The sequence below is a fragment of the Hemiscyllium ocellatum genome, chromosome 13 (genome assembly GCF_020745735.1).
Source record: "Hemiscyllium ocellatum isolate sHemOce1 chromosome 13, sHemOce1.pat.X.cur, whole genome shotgun sequence".
Classification (NCBI taxonomy): domain Eukaryota; kingdom Metazoa; phylum Chordata; class Chondrichthyes; order Orectolobiformes; family Hemiscylliidae; genus Hemiscyllium; species Hemiscyllium ocellatum.
Window position 1 is genome coordinate 23,583,734 of NC_083413.1, and position 25,339 is coordinate 23,609,072.

The following is a 25,339-nucleotide window of genomic DNA, read 5'->3' on the forward strand; positions in this document are numbered from 1 at the left end:
CCTGCATGTGTCATTCGCTAGGTTTACTATTGTATCCTTCTGAGGGAATCAATCGTCAAGGTGAGCGAGGCCTCGGGGCAAAACATAGTTGAGGTGAGACAATGTTCCCTTTGTTGTCATGAACTGAAGGCACTCCCCTTGAGCTCTTCCTTCAGTTAAGCCTTTCCAGGATTCATCTAACAAAGTCTGGAAGGATGTTTGAGACCAATGGAACAAGGGAAGAAGCGATGTATGTATTAATTCAGCAGTAATTAGGTGTGAATTGATTGTACAAATCAATGGGGGTGGGGAGTGGGGGGGCGGTGGGGGGGTGGTATGCATGGAGGGAGGAGGGAAGGGAAAAGACAGAGATGGAGAACCAGCTTTGCTTTCCCAAACGTTTAGCATGCAGGTACAACAAGCCTTAGAAAAATGAATGCTGTGTTGGCCTTTATTGCAATGGAATCACCATACATGGCAAAGAATTTCTGTAGCAATTGTCAGGAGGCTTGATGAGGCCCCACCTGGAATGCTGTGTGGAATTCTCATCGTGATATTTAAGGAAAAACATAGAGTCATAGAAATGTACAGCACCGAAACAGACCCTTTGGTCCAACTCATCCATGCTGACCAGATGTGCTAATTTAATCTAGTCCCATTTGTCACGACTTGGCCAGCATCCCTCTAAGCCCTTCCTATTCATGTACCATCCGAATGCCTTTTAAATGTTGCAATTGTACCAGCCTCCACCACTTTCTCTGGCAGCTCATTCCATACACGTACCACCCTCTGAATGAAAACGTTGCCCCTTAGCTCTCTTTTATGTCATTCCCCTCTCACCCTAAACCTATGCCTTCTAGTTCTGGACTCCCCCACCCCAGGGAAAAGACCTTGTCTATTTACCCAAACCAGTCCCCTCATGATTTTATAAACCTCTATAAGGTCACCCCTTAGCCTCCGATGCTCCATTGAAATCAACCCTAGCCTATTCAATCTCTCCCTATAGTTCAACTCCTCCAACCCTGGCAACATCCTTGTAAATCCTTTCTGAACCCTTTCAAATTTCACAATATCCTTCCAATGGGAAGGACACCAGAATTGCACTCAATATTCTAAAAGTGGAATACCAATGTCCTGTACAGCTGCTACATGACCTCCCAACTCCTGTACTCAATGCTCTGACCAATAAAGGAAAGTATATCAAACACCTTCTTTACTATCCTATCTGCCTGTGACTCTACTTTAAATGAACTATGAGCCTGCACTCTAAGGTCTCGTTGATCAGCAACATGCCCCAGGACCATAAGTCCTGCTCTGAATTGCATTCCAAAATGCAGCACCTTACATTTATCTATACTTTTGATGAAGGAAGTTCAGTGAAGGTTGTACCCTGGTGTGGGCTAGACAATGGCCTCCTAGTACTATCATGGGCCTATGAATCCAAAAAATTCACCTAATGTTCTGGGGACCTGGGTTTGAATTCTGCCAGGGCAGGAATTTAAGTTAAGTTTATATAATTATGAACAGTAACAGGCCGTTTGGCCCCTTGAATCTGCCCTGCCATTTAGTAGGATCATATCTGATCCAACATTCCTCATGTGCTCTATCCCCATAACCCTTCATTCCCCTAATGATCAAGAACCTATCTATCTCAGTTGTAAGTAGGCCTTCCATGATTTCTCTGCCATATTCTCCTTTCTGTCTTTTGTCCCTGTCCTTGATTCGCTGTCCTCTGACACCTCGCATTGGTTCCCATCTCCCTGCCATTTTAGTTGTGGAGAAGAGGTCCCACCTCTTATTATCTTAAATCATGTTGTGTGACACTGTCCCAGTGCAAAGTGGGACAGACTAAATTGGATATACCAAATCAGGAAGCATAACTCAGGATTGGACAGCCATGAGGCACTATGGACCATCAACAGCAGTAGAATTGTACTCCAGCATAATCTGCAACCTCATGGCCTGCTCACCCATTACCATCAAACTTCCTCTGGTTTTATGAAGAGTGCAGGAGGGCAGGCCAGGTGCTGCACAAGGACTACCTAAAAATGAGAAGTCAAGTTGTGAAGCTCCAAAATAGGACTACTAACACGCTAAACAGCAAAAACAAGAAACAATAGACACACCTAAGCCATCAAACAACCAATAGATCAGGTCTAAGTTACACATTCCTGCCACGTCCAGTCCTGAATGGTGATGAATGAAGGAGACTCTACAAATATCCCCATCCCTTAATGATGGAAGAGTCCAATACATCAGAGATAAAAATATGGCTGAAGTATTTGCAGCAATCTTGAGCCAGAAGTGCCACATGGGTGATCCATCTTTGCTTCTCCAGTGGTCCCCACCTAAACAGATACCAGTTTTCAGCTATTTCGTTTCATTCAATATGACATTAAGAAATAATTGGAGACACTGGACACTGCAAAGGCTATGGGTCCTACCAACTTTCCAACAATAGCACTGAAAACCTGACCTGTTTATAGCCTTGGTTCAAACATGGACAAAAGAGCTGAATTCCCAAGGTGAGGTGAGAGTGACAGCCCTTGACATCATGGACACATTCAGTCAACTGTCAAACAGCCCTAGCAAGATTGGAATCAATGTGTATCGGGCAAATTGTCCACTGATTGGAGTCATACCTGGCACATAAGAAGATGGTTCTGGTTGTTGGAACTCAGTCACCTCAGCTCCAGGATAGAGTTCCTCAGGGAAGTGTTTTCAGCTGCTTCATCAATGACCTTCCTTCCATTGTAAGGTCAGAAATGGAGATTTTTTCCAAAGATGACACAATGTTCAGCACCGATCAAGATTCCTCAGAGTTCTCAGTCTGTGCTCAAATGAGGCAAGAACTGGACAATATCCAGGCTAGGGCTGAAAAGAGGCAAGTAACATTTGTGCCACACAAATGCCAGACAATTACCATCCAACAAGAGACATCCTAACCGCCGCCCCTTGACATTCAATGGCACAACCATCCCTGTTATCAACATCCTGGGGCAACTGTTGACCAGAAACTGAAAAAGCAAATATTAGCTGGAATTATACACTTAATGGTAAGGATCTAGGGAGTATTGCTGAATAAAGAGACCTTGGAGTGCAGGTTCATAGTTCTTTGAAAGTGGAGTCGCAGGTAGATAGGATAGTGAAGGCGGCGTTTGGTATACTTTTGTTTATTGGTTAGAGTATTGAATACAGGAGTCGGGAGGTCATGTTGTGGCTGTACAGGACATTGGTTAGGCCACTGTTGGAATATTGCATGCAATTCTGGCCTCCTTCCTATCGGAAAGATGTTGTGAAACTTTAAAGGGTTCAGAAAAGATTTACAAGGATGTTGCCAGGGTTGGAGGATTTGAGCTATAGGGAGAGGCTGCACAGGCTGGGGCTGTTTTCGTGGAGCGTTGGAGGCTGAGGGGTGACCTTATAGAGGTTTACAAAATTATGAATGGCATGAATCGGGTAAATAGGCAAAGTCTTTTCCTGGGGTTGAGGAATCCAGAACTAGAGGGCATAAGTTTAGGGTGAGAGGGGAAGAATGTAAAAGACACCTACGAGGCAACTGTTTCACACAGAATGTGGTACGTGTATGGAATGAGCTGCCAGAGGAAGTGGTGGACGTTGGTACAATTGCAACATTTAAGGGGCATTTGGATGGGTATATGAATAGGAAAGATTTGGAGGGATATAGGCCAGGAGCTGGCAGGTGAGACTAGATTGGGTTGGGATATCTGCTCGGCATGGACAGGTTGGACTGAAGGGTCTGTTTCCATGCTGTACATCTCTATGACTATGACTCTATACTGTGGCTACAAGCAGGTCAGAGGCTAAGAATCCCACGGAGAGTAACTTGCTGACTTCCAAAAGCCTGTCCGCCATCTACAAGGCACAAGTCAGGAGTATAATAGAATACTCGCAACTTGCCTGGAGGAGTGCAGCTTTAACAACACTCAAGAATTTTGATGTCATCCAGGACAGAGTAGCCCTCTTGATTGGCACAATGTGTACAGACATCCACTCCCTCTACCACTGACGCTCAGTAGTAGCAATGTGTAGTATCAGCAATATGCACTGTAGAAGTTTACCAAAGATCCTCAGACAACACCTTCCAAACACATGACCATTTCCATCTAGAAGGACCAGGCAGCAGATACGTGGGAGCACTACCACCTGCCAGATCCCCTCCAAGCCACTCACCTTCATGACTTGGAAATATATTGCCATTCCTTCACTGCTGATGGGTCAAAATCCTAGAATTCCTTCACTAATGGCATTATGAGTCTACCTATAGCTCATGTTTCATGAAGGCAGCTTATCAACAACTCCTCAAGGGCAGCTAGGGATGGACAATGTCCACGTCCCACAAGTGAACAAAAAAGAGGTTGTTCTATGATAAGCACCTGAATAAATTGGTTGATATTTGCTCTGCACTGTAATACATAAGATCCTGAAGAGCTTCTCCGATGGACTTTAGAAACATCAAAATGTCAAAGATAGAAGCAGGAATGGGCCATTCAGACCACTGAGACTGCTCGGTCATTCAACATTATCACGGCTAGCTCCCCATCTCAACACCACATTTTTGCTCTCTTCCCACAATGTCTAGAGTTCTATTAATTTCTGTCTTAAGTACTTGGTCTCCACAGCCTTCTATATACAGTATTTCACAGGATCACTCCCCTCTGAGGAAAGTTAAAAAAGTTTAAATCACAGAGTCATAGAACCATACAACAGGGAAACAGACTCTTTAGACCAACTAGTTCACACTGACCATGTTCCCAAACTAAACACTTGCCTCCATATCCGTTCAAAACATTGCTTTCCATATACTTATCCAAGTCTTTTCAACATTGTAACTTTACCTGTATCCTCAACTTCCTCTGCCAGTTCATTCCACACACTAATCACTCTCTGTATAAAATAGTTGCTCCTCGTGTCCTTTTTAAATCTTTCTCCTCTCACCTCAAAAATACCCCCCCCCCCCTCCTTGTTTTGAACTCCACCATCTTAGGGAAAAGACTTTCGGTCTTCATCTTATCTATGCCCCTCATGATTTTAGAAACTTCTATAAGGTCACCCCTCAACCTCCGATGCTCCAGTGAAAAAATGTCTCAGCCTATTTTATAACTCAAACCCTCCATTCCTGGTAACATATTGGTGAATTGTTTCTGAGCCCTCTCCAGTTTAATAATATGATTCCTTTAACAGGGTAACCAGAATCACACTCAATACTCCAGAAGAGGCCTCACCAATGTCCTGTACAACCACAATATGATGTCTCAACTCCTGTACACAAAGGTCTGAGCAATGAAGGCAAGCATACTAAAGGCCTTCTTAACTATCCTGTCCACTTGAGACACACATTTCTAAGAATTATATTTCTGAAACCCAAGGTCTCTCCATTCGACAATAATACCCAGAGTGTACTCTTAATTGTATAAGTCCTGTCCTTGTTTATTTTATCAACTACCACACAATTATCCAAATTAGATTCAATCTGCCACTCCTCAGCCCACTGACCTAATTGATCAAAATCCCTTTGTAACCTTAGATAACCTTCTTCACTGTCCGCTATACTACCAGTTTTGGTGTCATCTGCAAACTTACTAATCATGCCTCCTACACTCTCATCCAAATCACTTCTACAAAAGACAAACAAAAGTGGACACATCAGTCTCTAGCTTACAGGTGTTTGCAGGCCTCCAGCCTGAAAAACAACCTTCCACCACCACCCCCTCTCTAACATAAAGCCAATGTTGTATCCAATTGGCATGCTCACCCTGAATCCTATGTGATCGAAGTTTACTAATTGGTTTACCTCATTAAAGGCTTTCCTAAAGTCCAAGTAAACAACGTTTACCACCCTGCCCACATTTTTGATTATTTCCTCAAAAAAAATCAGCCAATTTGTGAGATGCGATTTCCCTCACACAAACCTATGCTGACTATCCCTAGTATTCCTTGCCTCTCCAAATGCATGTAAATCCTATCTTTCAGAATTACCTCCAACAACTTACCCATTACCAATGTCAGACTCCATAGTTCCCTGTCTTCTCCTCACAGCTTTTTTTAAATAAAGGCACAACATTAGCCATCCTCCAGTCCTCTGGCACCTCTCCCATGTTTTGCTAGATGCCTCACAATTTCCTCCCTAACTTGCCACAACATCCTGGCATAGACTCCTTTAGATCATAGAGTCATAGAGTCATTGGGATGTACAGCACGGAAACAGACCCTTCGCTCCAACCCATCCATGCCGACCAGATATCCCAACCCAATCTAGTCCCACCTGCCAGCACCTGGCCCATATCCTTCCAAACCCTTCCTATTCATATACCCATCCAAATGCCACTTAAATGTTGCAATTGTACCAGCCTCCACCACATCCTCTGGCAGCTCATTCCATACACGTACCACCCTCTGCATGAAAACGTTGCCCCTTAGGTCTCTTTTACATCCTTCCCCTTTCACCCTAAACCTATGCCCCCTAGTTCTGGATTCCCTGATCCCAGGGAAAAGACTTTGTATATTTATCCTATCTATGCCCCTCATAATTTTGTAAACCTCTATCAGGTCACCCCTCAGCCTCCGATGCTCCAGGGAAAACAGCCCCAGCCTGTTCAGCCTCTCCCTGTAGCTCAGATCATCCAATTTTGGCAACATCCTTGTTAATCTTTTCTGAACCCTTTCAAGTTTCACAACATCTTTCCGATAGGAAGGAGACCAGAATTGCACGCGATATTCCAACAGTGGCCTAACCAATGTCCTGTACAGCCACAACATGACCTCCCAACTCCTGTACTCTATACTCTGACCAATAAAGGAAAGCATACCAAACGCCTTCTTCACTATCCTATTTACCTGCAACTCCACTTTCAAGGAGCGATGAACCCGCACTCCAAGGTCTCTTTGTTCAGCAACACTCCCTAGGACCTTAACATTAAGGGTATAAGTCCTGCTATGATTTGCTTTCCCAAAATGCAGCACCTCACATTTATCTGAATTAAACTCCATCTGCCACTTCTCAGCCCATTGGCCCATCTGGTCCAGATCCTGTTGTAATCTGAGGTAACCCTCTTTGCTGTCCACTACACCTCCAATTTTGGGGTCATCTGCAAACTTACTAACTGCACCTCTTATGCTCGCATCCAATTCATTTATGTAAATGACAAAGAGTAGAGGGCCCAGCACCGATCCTTGTGGCACTCCACTGGTCAAAGGCCTCCAGTCAGAAAAACAACCCTCCACCACCACCCTCTGTCTTCTACCTTTGAGTCAGTTCTGTATCAAAATGGCTGGTTCTCCCTGTATTCCATGAGATCTAACCTTACTAATCAGACTCCCATGGGGAACCTTGTCGAACGCCTTACTGAAGTTCATATAGATCACATCTACTGCTCTGCCCTCATCAATCTTCTTTGTTACTTCTTCAAAAAACCCAATCAAATTTGTGAGACATGATTTCCCACGCACAAAGCCTTGTTGACTATCTCGAATCAGTCCTTGCCTTTCCAAATACATGTACATTCTGTCTCTCAGGATTCCCTCCAACAACTTGCCCACCACCGAGGTCAGGCTCACCAGTCTATAGTTCCCTGGCTTGTCTTTACCGCCCTTCTTAAACAGTGGCACCATGTTTGCCAACCTCCAGTCTTCCGGCACCTCACCTGCGACTATTGATGATACAAATATCTCAGCACGAGGCCCAGCAATCACTTCTCTAGCTTTCCACAGAGTTCTTGGGTACACCTGATCAGATCCTGGCGATTTATCCACCTTTAACCATTTCAAGACATCCAGCACTTCCTCCTCTGGACATTTTGCAAGATGTCACCATCTATTTCCTTACAGTCTATATCTTCCATATCCTTTTCCACAGTAAATACTGATGTAAAATATTCATTTAGTATCTACCCCATTTTCTGTGGCTCCACACAAAGGCTGCCTTGCTGATCTTTGAGGGGCCCTATTCTCTCCCTAGTTACTCTTTTGTCCTTAATATATTTATAAAAACCCTTTGCATTTGCCTTAATTGTATTTGCCAAAGCTATCTCATGTCCCCGGTTTTCCCTCCTGATTTCCATCTTTAGTATATCCCTATTTTTTTGATACTCTTCTAAGGATTCACTTGATCTATCCTGTCTATACCTTATGTATGCTTCCTTCGTTTTCTTAACCAAACCCTTAATTTCTTTAGTCATCCAGCATTCCCTGTACCTACCAGCCTTCCCTTTCACCCTGACAGGAATATACTTTCTATGGATTCTTGTTATCTCATTTCTGAAGGCTTCCCATTTTCCAGCCGTCCCTTTAGCTACGAACATTTGCCTCCAATCAGCTTTCAATAGTTCTTGCCTAATACCGTCAAAATTGGCCTTTCTCCAATTTAGAACTTCAACTTTTAGATCTGATCTATCCTTTTCCATCACTATTTTAAAACGAATAGAATTATGGTCGCTGGCCCCAAAGTGCTCCCCCACTGACACCTCAGTCACCTGCCCTGCCTTATTTCCCATGAGTAGGTCAAGTTTTGCACCTTCTCTAGTGGGTACATCCACATACTGAATCAGAAAATTGTCTTGTACGCACTTAAGAAATTCCTCTGCACCTAAACCTTTAACATTATGGCAGTCCCAGTTGATGTTTGGAAAGTTAAAATCCCCTAAACATCGACTGGTCCAGAGTTTTCTCAGAGAATGTTTTCTAAGACCTCCAGCACTACTTCTGAATTGCAAACTATTTTCAAAACATCAATATTTAATCCCCTGAGTTATATAGCCTCCATTTCTTTCTCCACAGTAAAAACGTAAGTGAAATATTCATTTAGTATGTCTCTAATCTCCTGATGTTCAATATAAAGATGACCTCATTGACCTTTAAGGGGCTGTACTCTCTCTCTAATCATATCTTATCTCTGTCATAAATACCTGAGACCATCACCCCTTGTACTATACTGCCCAACGTGGAGAAGCATTATCCCTGCATCCAGTCTGTACAGCCTGGTCAAACTTTTACACATTTCAATGAAATCCCCTCTCATTCTTCAAGACTGCAATGAGCACGTGCCCAATTGACCCATCACTCCTCTCAAAGTAAACCTACTCTCCCAGGAATCAATCTTTATTGCATTCCTTCTTTGACAAGTATACCCTTTTCATGGGTAAGGAGACCAAATCAGCACATTGTGGTGTGGTCTCATCAATCCCTGTACAGCTACATTTAAATCTCCTTGCTCCTGTACTTGAATCCTCTTGCGATGAAGGATGAAATATATTTGCCTTCCTCACTATAAAGTCCGAGCTAACTCTGGATCTATATCGGTGTTCCTTCACTGTCAATCTGCCAAAGTCCTTGAACTCCTTCCAAGTATTGTGTGTGTCCCCAGAGGAGCACCAGTTCAAGAAGGCAGTTGATCACCACCTTGTCCAACGCAATTAGGGATGGTCAATAAAGCCATTGAGGCCGTCATCCTATAATGATTGAAATGAACTGCTTGCAGCTCCGACATGCTTGCTTTCATGTACAAGGATACCCAGGTCGCTTTGTACATCAACCTTCCCAAGCCACCACAATTTACATCATAATACCAAAGTGGATAATTTTACCCAAATCTGTATTATACTCCATCTGGCACGTCGTTGCCTGAGTGAGGTATCTAGAACATTGGGGCGTGGAGGATAAGAGCTTGATGACACCATTTCTCCATTTCTCTGTCAATTAAAGGGATGCAAATCTTTAGAATGTTTTATCCAGAGGATTATGGATTTTTAGTCTTTCAGGAAAACAAGGGACATCTGGTGTTGGCACAAAGTGGAATTGAGGCTGAAGGTTAGCCACAATGGCATTTAATGGTGGAGCACTAAGATAATCGTCTACTGATTTTTTTTCATGTGGGAATCCCTCACCCAGTAGTTTTCAATTGCATCCTAGAGGCAAAAGAAGACCCTCCAGAGAGAGAGAGAGATGTGCACATGGATGCAATGACAGACACAGGAGATAGACCTGGTTGACAGACAGTGCATAGAAATGTGACAGAATACAGCCACAACACACACAGTGAGAGATGAAGGCACACGTGCATGCCTTTGCATGACATTGGCAAAAAGTTTTTCTGTAATTTATAAGTTTGCAACACATTGTGAGGGTTGCTGTGTGGGTGAGAGCTACATGTTGGTTAATTTGTTTCTGTTGGTACTATTCTAAGCCATAGTGTAAACTATTTCTGAAATCACAGGAAAGCTGTGAAGAATCATGACTCTCTCCTTCAACTTGACATTTTCTCTGTTCCGAGGGTGTTTTTCCCTTTCTTCCCAAAGGCCCCATCATTGTGTGGGTGTATTGCTCTGGACCCCACCCAGCCTCTCAGGCTATGTCCCACAACTGAGTGAATAACAGAAGGAAGCCTGCTTTATATGGGATAGGAGCAAGCTCACCTTGTTAGCTGTAGCCTTTCATCGCATATGCTTTCACTTGTGCGCCCTGTTGTAGAGTTATTGAGTCATAGAGATGTACAGCACTGAAACAGACTCTTTGGTCCAACTCATCCATGCTGACCAGATATCTTAACCTAATCTAGTCTCATTTGTCAGCACTTGGCCCATATCCTTGTAAACCCTTCGTATTCATATACACATCCAGATGCCTTTTAATTGTTGCAATTGTACCAGCTTCCACCACTTCTTCTGGCAGCTCATTCCATACACGCACCACCCTCTGTGTGAAAAAGTTACCCCTGAGGTCTCTTTTAAATCTTTCCCCTCTCATCCTAAGCCTATGCCCTCTAGTTCTGGACTCCCCCATCCCAGGGAAAAGACCTTGTATATTTATCATGCCTCTCATGATTTTATAAACCTCTATATATCACCCCTCAGCCTCTGATGCTCCAGGGAAAACAGCCCTAGCCTATTCAGCCTCTCCCTCTAGCTCAAACCCTCCAACCCTGGCAACATCCTTGTAAATCCTTTCTGAACCCTTTAAAGTTTCACATCCTTTCAATAGGAAGGAGACTGGAATTGCACACAATATTCCAAAAGTAGCCCAATCAATGTCCTGTACAGCCAGAACATGACCTCCCAACTCCTGTAGCCAATGCTCTGGTCAATCAAGGAAAGCATACTAAATGCCTTATTCACTATCCTGTCTACCTGCGACCCCATTTTCAAGGAACTATGAGCCTGCAGTCTAAGGTCCCTTTGTTCAGCAACACCCTCCAGGACCTTACCATTAAGTGTTTAAGTCCGGCTCTGATTTGCTTTTCCAAAATGCAGCACCTCACTTTCAGCTAAATTAAACTCCATCTACCACTTCTCAGTCCATTGGTCCATCTGTTCTTCCAAACCACTTGAATCCTTGACCTTCAACTGTGGCTGAGATGAACTAACACAGCACAGTTGTAGTTTGGAACCACAGCCACAAATGTTCACTTACTCCACCACTGTACTCAGTGTGTACCATCCATAGTACTCACTGCAGAAATTCATTAAGGCTACTTGTGCATTGGTTAGGATGAGAAACAACTTCCCTGGGGCAGGAAAATCAATAGACAATAGGCAATAGAATGTGACACTGCGATTAATGCCAAGCCCCTCACCATCACCACCAATCTGCCACTTCCCTTCCACTGGCAGACAGATGCAAAGAGGGGGAAGGAGAATTCTGTAAATTTCAGAGTGGGTAAGAGGTGAAATAGGGTAAGTGATGCTTCTGGATGTTTATTGCTCCACTGTCTTGCCACTTACTGTCCCCTCCATTCTATCCCCGATCAAGCTCTCCTTCTTTAGCTCACGCCATGAGCTAAAACCCTTTGAAATAAGTTTTGCAACATCTTTCATCCCTGCTTTATCAGAATTCAAAGTTGGCATGCACCCAGAGAGACAGAAAGAGAAAAGGGTGAAGTTGTATTGATTGAATGCCAAACTCAGATCTAGTCACAACATGCTCTAATTTATTTTCGTTGTTAATTTTGTACCTGTCACATCTTTCCTTGATTGATTTAACTTTGATAGAAAAAGGTTCCTGGCTTGGGGAGAATGAAAATACCTCACCATTCCAGCTCCTCCTGGGACCATACTATGACCACAATCATTCGTGAATTTTGTGTGAAACCTTGCAGAATTAATTTTCATAAGGGTGGAGTTCCTGTTAACTAATTCAATACTTCCCTGACTGGAATTTCATCTAATTCAAACTTCTTCTATCCCTATCTTAGATCATTGGAATTTCTTTCACTCGTCTGAGTGCGCTGACCTTCACTGGCTCCTGATCCAGAAACGTATAATAATAAAGTTACTACCTTTACTCTCAAATCCCTGCTTTGCCTCAACCCCAACTCTGTAATCTATTCTCACAACACTCTGATAAACTCCTCCCTTTCTACCCTCTTAAACAATCCCGGTTTCTGACCCTTCACCATTGGGTGCCTGTGACTTCAGATATCTGGACTCCTAACTCTACAATTCTCTCCCAAAACCCAGATTTTTATCTCTCTTGCCATCTTCAAGAAGCTACTTTAAAAACTGCCTATTTGAATAAACGATTGAACACCTGACATCACAAATCCCATTTTGGCTTTCTCACAATACTTTTTTTATATCTCAGAATAACCTCGGGATGTTTTAGTTTGTTGTTGAAGTCACAGAAATACGGGTTGTTCTTGTTTGTAACAGAGAATTGGCATTTACCTTCTTAGACAAGTCTGCTGACTTATCCTAGCTTTCTCATTGGTTCAATTGAGTGAATTGTTCACACCTTAAGAATTATTTTTCCAATGTGTTCTGTGAAAGTTTGGGAGCAATTTCTCTCTCTCTCTCTCTCTTTCTCTCTGGCAGCACACAAACACTGACTTCCCTAGTCTATTCTCTGGAAGGTCAGACACTATTCGGGATCTGATAGTTCCAGCTGTGGCTCAAACTGATATTCTTCTCTTGCGGGCCTTGTGTTTTGGCTGCGAAGTTACCCTTGAAAGAAGTTGAGAAGGGTCCTGTCCTTCTTTGATCCATATGTTTTCAGTTGTGTACATGTGCCATATTCTTTCCAGCCAAAGGTCACTAATCCATGAGCTTCAACCATATCTCAGATGACCTATCCTACGAATCTATTACTCAGCCGTAGCAGTGTGTATTGTCTAGAAGATGCACTGCAGAAACTCACTAAAGTTCCTTAGACAGCTTGATCAGTACCATCCAGAAGGACATAGGCAGCAGTTACATGGGAACACTACTACCAGCCACTCACTATCCTGATGTGAAAATAATTTGCTGTTCCCCCAGTGTCGTTGGTTCAAGATCCTTCAACTCCCTCTCTATAACAGAGTTGTGGACATAGCTACATTCCCATGGCCTACAGTGGATCAAGAAGTTTGTTCATCACCACCTTCTCCAGGGCAATTATAGATGGGCAGTAAATGATGGCCCAACCAGTGATGTCCATAAACCTGGAATAAATAAAGAAATAACACAAATTCCGGGCCTTTTTGTCTGGAATGGTGGAGTCTGGCACTGCATGATGCATTCCCTCATTGGACGCTGTCAGGAGGTTTAAGTTTGCAAGATTAACGTGCTCACAAATAATGGTTATGTTACTGGATGAATAATTCATGAAGTGTGAGCTCAGTCCCCAGCTTGGCAGTTTTATGAATTTGAATTCATTTTGAAATATCAGTTGAAATATCATTGCTGCAAAAAACCCCAACTCTAGTATTCTTTAGTGAAGAAACCCTGATACCGTTACCTAGTTTGGGTCTGTATGTAACTCCATCCCATGCCAACATGGCTGATTCGGTTGTCTCACTTCACAAAATTCTTTGCTTAACACTTCATCTGAAATTCTTGCTAAAGTCGAAACCAATCCACGTTCTAAAGTGTGCACTAGCACAGTAGAGCCCACGGGTCTGGTGCCTCAATCCTTGAAGGTAACAAAGCAAGTTGAGAGACTGGTTAGCAAAGCACGTACAATCATGAGCTTCATGAATATAAAAACAGAGAAGCTATGCTGAGCTTTATAAACCACTGGTAAACCCACAACAGAACTATTGTACCAAGTTCAGGTCACCATATTTGAGGAAATATGAGAGGGTCTGGGGTGGGCTGGGGTAGCACAGTGGCTCAGTGGTTAGCACTGCTGCCTCACAGCACCAGGGTCCCAGGTTCGATTCCAGCCTCGGGTGACTGTCTGTGTGGTGTTTGCACATTCTCCCCGTGTCTGTGTGGGTTTCCTTCGGGTGCTCCAATTTCCTCCCACAGTCCAAAGATGTGTGGGTCAGGTGAATTAGGCATGCTAAATTGCTCATAGTGTTAGGTGCATTAGTCGGAGGGAAATGGGTCTGGGTGGGTTACTCTTTGGGAGAGTCAGTGTGGACTGGTTGGGTCGAAGGGCCCGTTTCCAAACTGTAGGGAACCTAACTAATCAACTTACCAAAGCAGTTAGAATATTACAGCGCAGTACAGGCCCTTCGGCCCACAATGTTGCACTGACCTGTGGAACCAATCTGAAGCCCATCTAACATGCACTATTCCATTCTCAACCATATGCCTATTCAATGACCATTTTAATGTCCTTAAAGCTGGTGGGTTTATGACTGTTGCAGGGATAAGGGTTTTTAATGACAAAGTATGATTGGGGATGCTGGGATTATTCTCCTTGAGGTGAAAAAGATTGAGGGGAGATTTGATTGAGGTGTACAAAAGTATGACAGGCAATTGCCATGAATTGATGGTACAAGCGATAAGCAATGTGACAGTGATGTGCTGATAATGGCACTGGCCTAGTTATCGAGTGACAGAGACTGGTGCTGTGGGGTACAGGTACAGATTCCACTGTGGCAATGTAGGAATTTTCTTCTTTTATTTATTCACACATGGGATATGTGTCAGTATTTATTGCCCAACCCCAGTTGCCTGATGAACTGCCTTCTTGACTTGCTAAGTCCATTTGGTGTAGCTTGACCCACAATGCCTTTAGGGAGGGAATTTCTGGATTCTGACCCAGTGACAGTGAAGGAACAACGATACATTTTCAAGTCAGGATGGGGAATGGCTTGCAAGAGCACTGTTGAGTGGAGGTGTCCCAATGTATCAGTTGCCTATATCCTGCTAGATCGAAATGGTCATGGGTTTGGAAGGTGCTGGCTAAGAATCAGTGAATTTCAGTAGTGCATGTTGTAAATGCTATTCACTGTAGCTGCTGAGCATCGGTATTGGTGGGCGTGAATGTTTGTGGGTGTGGTTCCAATCAAGTGGGCTCCTTTGTCCAGGATAGTGTCATGCTTCTTGAGTGTTGTTGGAGCTGCATTGATCAGGCAATTGGATAGTATTCTATCAAACTCCTGTCTTGTGCCTTGTGGACGTACTCTGGGAAGTCAGGAGATGAGTTACTTGCCACTGTATTCCTAGCCTCTGACCTGCTCTTGCAGCCATAGTATCCCTATGGCAAGTTGAGTTGAGTTTCCGGTCAATGGTAACTCCCAGGAAGTTGATAGTGGGAGATTCAGTGATGGTGACACCATGGAATGTCAAGGGGTGATAGCTAGATTGTCTGTTATTGGCAATGTGTGGCACCAATGTTATTTGCTACTTCTAAACTCAAGCATGAGATATTGTCCAGTCTTGGTTGCAATTGTTCATGGACTGCTCCAATATCTGAGCAGTTATGAATGCTGCTGAACGTTGTGCAATCATCAGCGAGCATCCCCACTTCTGAACTTATGATGGAGGGAAGGTCATTGATGAAGTAACTGAAGATGGTTGGGCCAAGAACACTAACCTGAGGAACTCCTGTTGAGATGTCCTGGAGCTGAGATGACTGACTATCAACAAGCATTACCATTCTATTTTCAAGGTCGTCAACCTGTGGAGAATTTTCCTCCTGATGCCCATGGGTGTGAGCTTTGTTAGGGCTCTTTGATTCCACATTCAGTCAAGTATGACATTGATGTCAAAGGCTGTCACTCTCACCTTATCTCTGGAATTCAACTGTTTATTCCATATTTTAGCTAAGGCTGTAATGAGGTCAGGAGCTGTGTGGCCCGGATGGAGCCCAAAGCTTGGCTGGTGATTCAGTCAGTTCTAGAGTACAGTTCTTCAGTATTATTACTGGAATGTTGTCGGGGCCCATAGCCTTTGCAGTATCAAGTGCTTCCAACTGTTTCTTGATATCACACAGAGTGAGTTAAATTATCCAAAGACTGGCATCTGCAATGGTGGGGACCACTGGAGGAGGCCAAGATGGATCATCCATTCGGAACTTCTTCCTGAAGATTGTTAAGAATGCTTCAGCCTTATCTTTTGCACTGATTTGTTGGACTCTTTCATCATTGAGGATAGGGATATTTGTGGAGCCACTTCCTCTAGTGGCTCATCTGGTTAATTGATGTCCTTGAGGGGGAAAAAATCTGTAATTCTTACCTGATCTAGCCTACCTGTGATTGCAGAATGATAGCAGTATGGTCGTTTGAAATGATCAAGCAAAGCTTGTCATTCAATGGACAATAAGTGATGGCTTTGTGAGTGACACCAACAAGGAAAAGGAAAATGCAGAAATGAGGTTTCGGGTGGAAGGGTATGAGCTTGAGCTTTTTTGCCCACCATGTGGCGATGACTGAGAATATGTTTTCCCATGAGGTGATAATGATGAGTCAATATTTTGATTCCCCAATGGCAAGTTGAGATGTGAAAATTGAACCCGTGGTGTGTTTGTGGTATGCACAGCAGGTGCCAATTGATTTGCATGCTATGAATACCCAACACTGTGAAATTTTTAAAATTACATGTAACTTTCAACTTGGGGTCATTGGTGCACAAGCATCTTATGGCATCTAGTTCAGATCTGTTGAAAAGCGGTGTGCACTAGTCAGCTCCATGTGATTACATCTGTGGTCAACAGCGTTCTCTATTGAACTCTGCAGTGCAAAGGAAGGGAACAGGAAATGGCAGCTCAACCAGGTTGGCAAAGTTGAGTCTGTGATGAGGTTGAATGTGGAGTGGGTTTGGAGGATATGGAGGGGTGAAGTAGGAAGAGCTTGAAGCTGTGGGTGTGATGGTGGTAGGGATGCATTTGTGGGCGATGAGGGGATGTTGCCAGGGACAATCAATTGGAAAATGAAGGGCCCAAAGGATGATCCCAGTGCTGTCTGTATGCGCACCTGTTATGGGTAGGGTTGGCTCTGCAGATTCCTTACACCTACACCATTTCAAGTACTCCAATGGAAATTGCTCTTAGGGAAGGCCTTTTACAGTACCTCAAAGGGAGACCCTGCAGACCCTCCAACCTCAGCCGTGCTAAACAGCATGAAGATAAAGATATTCTGTAAAGAATAAACAAATGAATATGACATTGTTTCCTCCACAATAAGGAAATGTCCCTAACTCCCTGGTTCCCCATCAACATGTGCCAATCATGAGACATGGCAGTATATTTAGCTCTCTGACTAAGCTAGTCTCATCAAATATCGATGATGCACACATGAGTAACGTGAAACCAATGTAATGCAAAATATTTACAAGTGAAGTATAAATTTGAAAAAGATACCTGTGCCCCCTTTATGCTTTCAGTGTGAAGTTGGCAATGGAGTTAGTCAGGTTAGTCCACGGCCATACTCATCTGAAAACACCTGATCTTGTCTGATCTCGGAAGCAGAGCAAACTCTGGCCTGGTTAGTACTTGGATGAGAGACCACCTGGGAATACCCGGTGCAGTAGGCTTGTAGACGGCACAGTGGCAGAGTGATTAGCACTGCAGTTTCATAGCACCAAGCACCCGAGTTCAATTCCAGCCTTGGGTGACTGTCTGTGTGGAGTTTGCACATTTGCCCCGTGTCTGCTGGGTTGCCTCCAGGTGCTCCGGTTTCCCCCTACAGTCCAAAGATATTCAGGTCAGGTGGATTGGCTAAGCTAAATTGCCCCATAGTGTTAGCTGCATTAGTTAGAGGGACGTGGGTCTGGGTGGGTTACTCTTCGGACTGGTGGAGCCAAATGGCCTGTTTCCACAATGAAGGGAATCTAGTTATAATCATTTCTATTGGAATGCTGTGACCACGACAAACAATCTCTCAATCCACAGCGCTCTGTTATTGCCCGCCTGTAACACTGGCATTGGCAGCTGGGGCAGGTTTTACTATTGGCAATCTGCTCCCTGCCATGGAATCACATATCTCCCGCGCACGGTGTTTAGATTGTAATTGTAATCATGTTGGAACCTGTGCAAGAAAGCAGAAGTGGTACACACGTTCCATTCCACCGTCATGCACACACAGCACTTTCAAATTAGCACATGTACAAATATATAAGTTAGAAGAAAGAGGAGGCCATGAGGCACCTTAAGCCTCCTCTGCCATTCAATAAGAATGCGGCTGTAACCTCAAATCCGCATTCCCATCTATTGTCCCACTAATTGCAACCGTTGTCCTCCTGGATGGCAATGACCATCAATTTGGAAGGCATGGTTAAAGGGCAAATAAGAATGAGTGCTAAATTTTAGTCTTGTCAATTACTGCTACATGCCATGAATTTAAAAAAAATTCATAGACGTTTGGAATTATGCATATAGAGGGTTAAAGCACTAATGGAATGTACAGGTTGGCGATAATCTAACTGAAACATGCTTAAGGGATTGAACATCCTCCTCCTGTTTTTGTGTAGGTTTGATTGAGTAACTGTGATTGTAGCGAGGGTGGGACTGGTGTACAACAATTTGTTCAAATATTTGTTCAAGATCAGACATGGGTTCTGGCGTGATGCTGAATCAGTATTCTGAACAGTCTGGATGATTCAGCAGGACAATGCTACAAGAGTTTTAATATTTATGTAATCGTCTAAATATACCCTATAACTTTGTAATAAGTGCCTCCATTTCCCAGCAGTGTTTGCTCATTTTAAGGTGTTGGTGTTTTCTCGAAGTGTTTGCAAAATATTTTCCCAATCTTAAGTGCAAAATAATGATGTCACCAGCATTTCCTGAAAGTGCACTTATTAGAACAGGACTCGGCCATTCGGCCCATCTGGTCTCCCAACCCATAGGATTAGATCATAGCTTGTCTCCAACTCAAAGTTGTGTGGAAGTGTGGAGGAATACCACTGTCTGTTATCTTTCCTTCCTAACATAGCTTCATGGTGTGATAGAGGAAGAAGTGATCACTTCCCAGATTACACAATTCACAGAAGTCCAGATTCCTGGGTATATGTGGAGTCAACTGGCCTCACCCAAAAGGCAGCAAAGGAAGCTGTGGGTGCTCTTGGCAACCCAGTGAGGGAAGCAGGAGAAAGGTGGATGTGGCAAATAGGTGGGAGAGTGAGGAGGGTGGGGAAAAGAATGTGCAGAAAACCATCTGGTAGCTTTTGTAACTGTGCTCCTTAGTAGGTAGGGAGGAGGGAAGGTGTATTTTGAAGATCAGAGAAAGAAAACACATTTATATTTATATTATATAAAATATAAAGCACAAAAACAGGCCATTCAGCCCACATAGTTAATACCAATGTTTATAATCTTTCTGAGTCTCCTATCTTTTCTTATCTGACATAATCAGCATAACCGTCCATATCCTTCTCCCCGCTTTGTGGTGGTCTTAAATGTGTCCTTAATGTTTACCTCAGTTAGTCTGTAGGTAGCAAGTTCCACATTCTCCCCGTGTTCTGGACTTTCTTCTGAGTTCACTGTGGGATATGTTGAGGCCATCAAATATTTCCTACCAGTGCAAATATTCTGAATCAAATCCATTGAAATAACCCATAATATTCCAAACCTCTGTTAGATCACCACTCTGCCTTCTGTTTCCAAGAGGAAAGTGACCCAGTATGGTCATCGAGTTGCCTCCTAAAATATATTTTATTAATAACATTCTCTGCCGTGACCACTGCTCCCAGCCCCTTTTGTGTATGATGGTGGGGAGGATATTAGCCTTTCTCCTTTATGGCAGCCATCCCAAGTGTTAGTACTTCCTTCAGTATGTCATCCTGGACCTCAGAATATGCCAGCCTGCAACACTTCTTTAAAGCCAACTCTGGCACCCTCTCCTCATTCCTGATGAAGGGCTTATGCCCGAAACGTCGAATTTTCTATTCCTTGGATGCTGCCTGACCTGCTGCGCTTTAACCAGCAACACATTTTCATCTTTGCACTGGAAGACCAACAAGGTTCAGGCAGAGAATAGAGCGCCTTGCCTTGAGGTTGATGGTCTTCCAGGTGCAGTTGATGTTTGTCTCAGTGTATGTTCCTGAGAACAGTCCGTGCAGCACAGAATACCCGCGTCACTGAGCTGCTTGGAATGAACTGCCGAATGCCTTTGCCCAAGTTCTGCACGTGGAACGGGATCTGTTGTCTCCTTTCTCTGCTGGGCCTCAGGGATATTCTGTACAGAACACTGCCTCATGGTTGGTGCAAGTGTTTTCACAAAGTCGGCCCAACTGAATGAAGTGTCTGACAAAACAGGAAGGAATATCTAGTAAAGCTTGTGAATGACTTCTCATGTGCAGCTCAATGTGGAGCTCTGGTACAATCAATAAGTCTGTCTGAACTGCAGCAGTCTTTGGATGCCATGTTTAAGTGCAAATTTCTTAATTCGCGGCATTGTGTGCCTCCAGGAGATGGGAACTGCCTGTCTGCTGGCAATGACAAACTGGGCGGCAGCCATGTTGGAGCATGTTGGCGTCCTTCGAGGGCAAAATGAATATGTAATTGTGTAATAAGAGTGAACAGGCTAAACACTGCATTCTATGAACCTGATAATTTCCACGATAAAATGCAACATAGTTCTTTGGCCTTACAGTCATCCCAACCACAGGGCAGCAATGTGCACCAGCCTGTTTGAGTTTGTGAAAAACAGGTTGAAGAATTACATTTGTCTCGTGTACCTGCATAAAAAAAGGATTCCAAAAGAATTTGCTGAACTAATAATCAGAGACAAATGGGTCCCCTATCTCTCACCGAGCACTGTGTTTTGATAAAGCAAAACTGTCCTGGAGGGCTCAAGGTCCTGAAACCATCTCTGAGGCTGCAGTTCCCAGGTTGTGCCTGCAGTGGGTGCTAACTGTGATGTTGGTATTTGAAAATTGAGTCCTTGTTGATGGTTAGTTAGGTGTGTGTTGAATGTAGTGCAGCTACACCTGAGAGGTGTCCATCAGCATGGGTAGCCGGGCCTAGGATAGGACACCTGGAGGAAGAACGCTTCATCTTCCACCTTGGAACACTTCAACCCCAGGGCATCAATGTGAACTTCACCAGTTTTCTCATTTCCCCTCCCCCCACCTTACCCCAGTTCCAACCTTCCAGCTCAGCACCATCCTCATGACCTCTCCTACCTGCCAATCTTCCTTCCCACCTATCCGCTCCACCCTCCTCTCTGACCTATCACCTTCATCCCTACCTCCATCCACCTGTAGCACTCTTAGCTACCTTCTCCCCAGCCCCACCCCCCTCCCATTAATCTCTCCACTCCGGAGGCTCCCTGCCTCATTCTTGATGAAGGGCTTTTGCCCGAAACGTCGATTTTCCTGCTCCTCGGATGCTGCCTGACCTGCTGTGCTTTTCCAGCACCAATCTAATCTTGACTAGGATAGGATTTCTATAATACAGAAGGACCTCATTGAGTCTGCACCGACTCTCTGAAGATCATCCCACTCAAACCCAGCCCCTTACCCTACCCGTAACCCTCCATGTCCTATGGCTAATCCACATAGACTGCACACTACGGGCAATTTAGTATGGTCAATCCAGTTAACCTGCACACCTTAGACTGTGGGAGGAAACCGGAGCACCCGGTTTAAACTCATGCAGACGCGGGGAGAATGTGCAAGCTCCACACAGGCAACTGCCCAAGACTGGGATCAAACCTGGGCCTCTGGAGCTGACTGCTAGAACTCTTTAACTCGGGTATCATTCTTTATAAATCCTTTTTTTCTCTTCTCCAACAACTCTACATCCTTTTTACAGTATGTGACCAAACGTTCTACACATGTAGAATCTAGCCAATATTTGGGATATACTTACTACTTTTCAAATCTGTCCCTAGGGAGGTAAATCTCAATTGCCTTATTAACTTTCGTAATTTCGTAATTGCCTTATCAGCTTTCATCATTTGAATTTTTACATAATTGATTCTCATTTTTCAAGATATATGAACATGAGAATTAAGAACATGAATAGGCCATTCAGCCCCTCACGTTTGCTCCTCCATTCAATAAGATCATGGCTGATTGGATGCACCACTTTCCTGACAACCTCCTGTAACCTTAGGCTTTCTTGTCAATTAACAATCTGTATTCTGTACCTTAAAAATATTCAATGGCAAACCTCCACTGCTTTCTGGAGAAGAGACTTCCAAAAACCCACAACCCTCTGAGAGAAAACCAGTTTCCTTCATACCCACTGCAACTCAGAGATGCTTATTTTTATTGTGTGTCCCCAATAATTTTACTCTGTCCCACGATGGGAAATATGACTCCTTACTTAACAACTTGTAAAACTGGACTCTGCAATTGGACAACGTTTGCTGGATAATCCTGAGCAAGTAATTAAGCTGAGGATAAATTTAGGATTGTCAGTCAGGCTCGCAATGTTGGCCTTAGGTAGACTGGAAAGTACATATATTAATCTGTTTTTTGCAGACTGAAAGAGCTTGACACATACTGTGCCTATTTCAATTTAACAAAGTTACCATGTTGTTGTTTTGCTTGTTCATTTTCCAAGATAATATCCTGACCAATCTGATTCAATATGCCTGGTTTAAAATCTAACAAAGCCTGGCAGTTAACAGTCAATCTTCGTTAACTGCTGCATTCTCCATGGTAATATCTCTGCCAATCTGAGTTTACCTATTAATGAATCAGCACTCTCCTCCTATAGATAAATGTTGGCTTTCCTGTTTACTGGCATTCTTGCAAATTATTCTGAGTGCAGGATGAAAACTGACAAAACATTTTATTTTCATCAACGCTCAAGTTCTATCCTACCCCAGATAATAAGATGTAAAATTCCACACTGCATCTATGTTTTCTTCTTACCCTCATAGAGTCATAGAGATGTACAGCATGGAAACAGCATCGGTCCAACCCATCCATGCTGACCAGATATCCCAACCCAACCTAGTCCCACCTGCCAGCACCCGGCCCATATCCCTCCAAACCCTTCGTATTCATGGACCCATCCAAATGCCTCTTAAATGTTGCAATTGTACCAGCCTCCACCACATCCTCTGGCAGCTCATTCTATACACATACCACCCTCTGCGTGAAAAAGTTGCCCCTTAGGTCTCTTTTATATCTTTCCCCTCTCACCCTAAACCTATGTCCTCTAGTTCTGGACTCCCCAACCCCAGGGAAAAGACTTTGCCTATTTATCCTATCCATGCCCCTCATAATTTTGTAAACCTCTATCAGGTCACCCCTCAGCCTCCGATGCTCCAGGGAAAGCAGCCCCAGCCTGTTCAGCCTCTCCCTGTAGCTCAGATCCTCCAATCCTGGCAACATCCTTGTAAATTTTTTCTGAACCCGTTCAAGTTTCATAATATCTTTCCGATAGAAAAGAGACCAGAATTGCACGCAATATTCCAACAGTGGCCTAACTAATGCCCTACACAGCCGCAACATGACCTCCCAACTCCTGTACTCAGTATTCTGACCAATAAAGGAAAGCATACCAAACGCCTTCTTCACTATCCTATCTACCTGAGCCTCCACTTTCAAGGAGCTATGAACCTGCACTCTTCATCTTCAAAATTTACTCTGTGCTACCTCTGGTGTCATGTTCCAGCTTAAATATTGTGATCAGTTTTTAATATCTGAGTAATTTGCTTAAATTGTGAGCAAAGCTGATCCTCACCTTCTGTCACTCAAAATAGCTGACATTTACTCTTTCTCTCTTTCTGTCTTGGGAGCAGCTCACTACCTGTATTCTATTGTTTCCCTTGTGACTTCATATAAGAAATCCTTATTAATTCTTGTGTTATCTGGTACCTTAATGAAGGGTGTTTGGAATTCAAAGTACATCTACCTCAACTACATCACCGTTGTCTACACTGGTATCTCTGCAAAAAGTTCAGAGAGATAGATGAATTAATATTTTCCCTTTTGAAATCCTTTCTAGCGATTTTTGCCTTGCAGATGTTTTTGTAATTTGCCCCATTCGAAACATAGAAATATAGAAGATAGCAGGAGTAGGCCATTAGAACTTTAAGCTTAGCTTTAGTTTTGACAAAGGGTCAGTTAGACTCAAAATGTCAGCTCTTTTCTCTCCTTACAGATGCTGCCAGACCTGCTGAGATTTTCCAGCATTTTCTCTTTTGGTTTCAGGACGTTAAGCTTGCTCTGCCATTCAAAACAATCATGCCTGATCATTGAGTTTGACACCGTAATCACACCCTCTCCTCATATCCCCTGATCCCTATAACCACAAGAGCTATACCTATCTCCTTCTTGAAAACACTTTCTGAGGTGGTGAATTCCAAAGGCTCACTACTCTCTGGATGAAGGAATTTCTCCTGTCCTAAAAGATTCCCTCCTTATCCTAAACTATGACTACTGGTTGTAGACTTCCCCTCCATCAGGATCACCCTTCCTACATCTAAACTGTCAAAAATCCTGTTAGAATTTTATAGGTTTCTGAGAGATCCCCCTCATTCTTCTAAACTGCAGTGACTACAATCCTAATTGATTTAATTTCTCATCACATGTCAGTCCTACTGCCCCAGGAATCAACTTAATAAACCTTTGCAGCACACAGTCTATAGCAAGAACATCCTTCCCTCGATAAGGAGACCAAAACTACTCGCAATATTCTAGGTGTGGCCTCACCAATGCCCTGTGTAATTGCAGCAAGACATCCCTGTTCCTATTTTCGAATCTCCTTGCTATGAAAGCCAACATCTCATTGGCCTTCTTTACTGGCTGCTGCATTTTGCGTGCATTCCGCTACTGGTGCACTAGGACACCCAGATCTTGTTGGGCATTCCCCCTCTCGAATTACAGCTTTCCTATTTTTGCGACCAATGTGGATACTTCATACTTATCCACATTACACTGCACCTGCAATGCTATTGCCCACACACTCAGCCTGACCAAATCATACTGCAACATCTCTGCATCTCCTCACAGCTCACCCTTCAATTTGGCTTTTTGTCAACTGCACATTTTGAGATATTGCATTGATTTCCCTCATCCAAATCATTAACATATATAGTGAATAGCTGTAGTCCTAGTACCATTCCCTATGGTATGCACTAGTCACTGCCTGCCATTCAGAAAAAAAAGAAGATCCATTTATTCCTCCTCTGTTTCCTGTCTGCTAATCAATTTACTGTCCATCTCAGTACACTATGCCCAAACCCATGCGCTTTAATTTTACCATTAATCTCTTATGTGGGACTTTGTCAAAAGCCTTC

General features: G+C 43.5%; 1 protein-coding gene and 1 pseudogene across 8 annotated transcripts in view; both read left to right on the forward strand.

Annotated features, from left to right (window-relative positions):
• Nucleotides 1-25,339, forward strand: part of LOC132821811 (traf2 and NCK-interacting protein kinase-like) — a 240,745-nt gene that overhangs the window by 50,236 nt on the left and 165,170 nt on the right. The gene's annotated exons all lie outside the window — the stretch shown is intronic.
• Nucleotides 17,554-17,672, forward strand: LOC132822008 (5S ribosomal RNA; annotated as a pseudogene).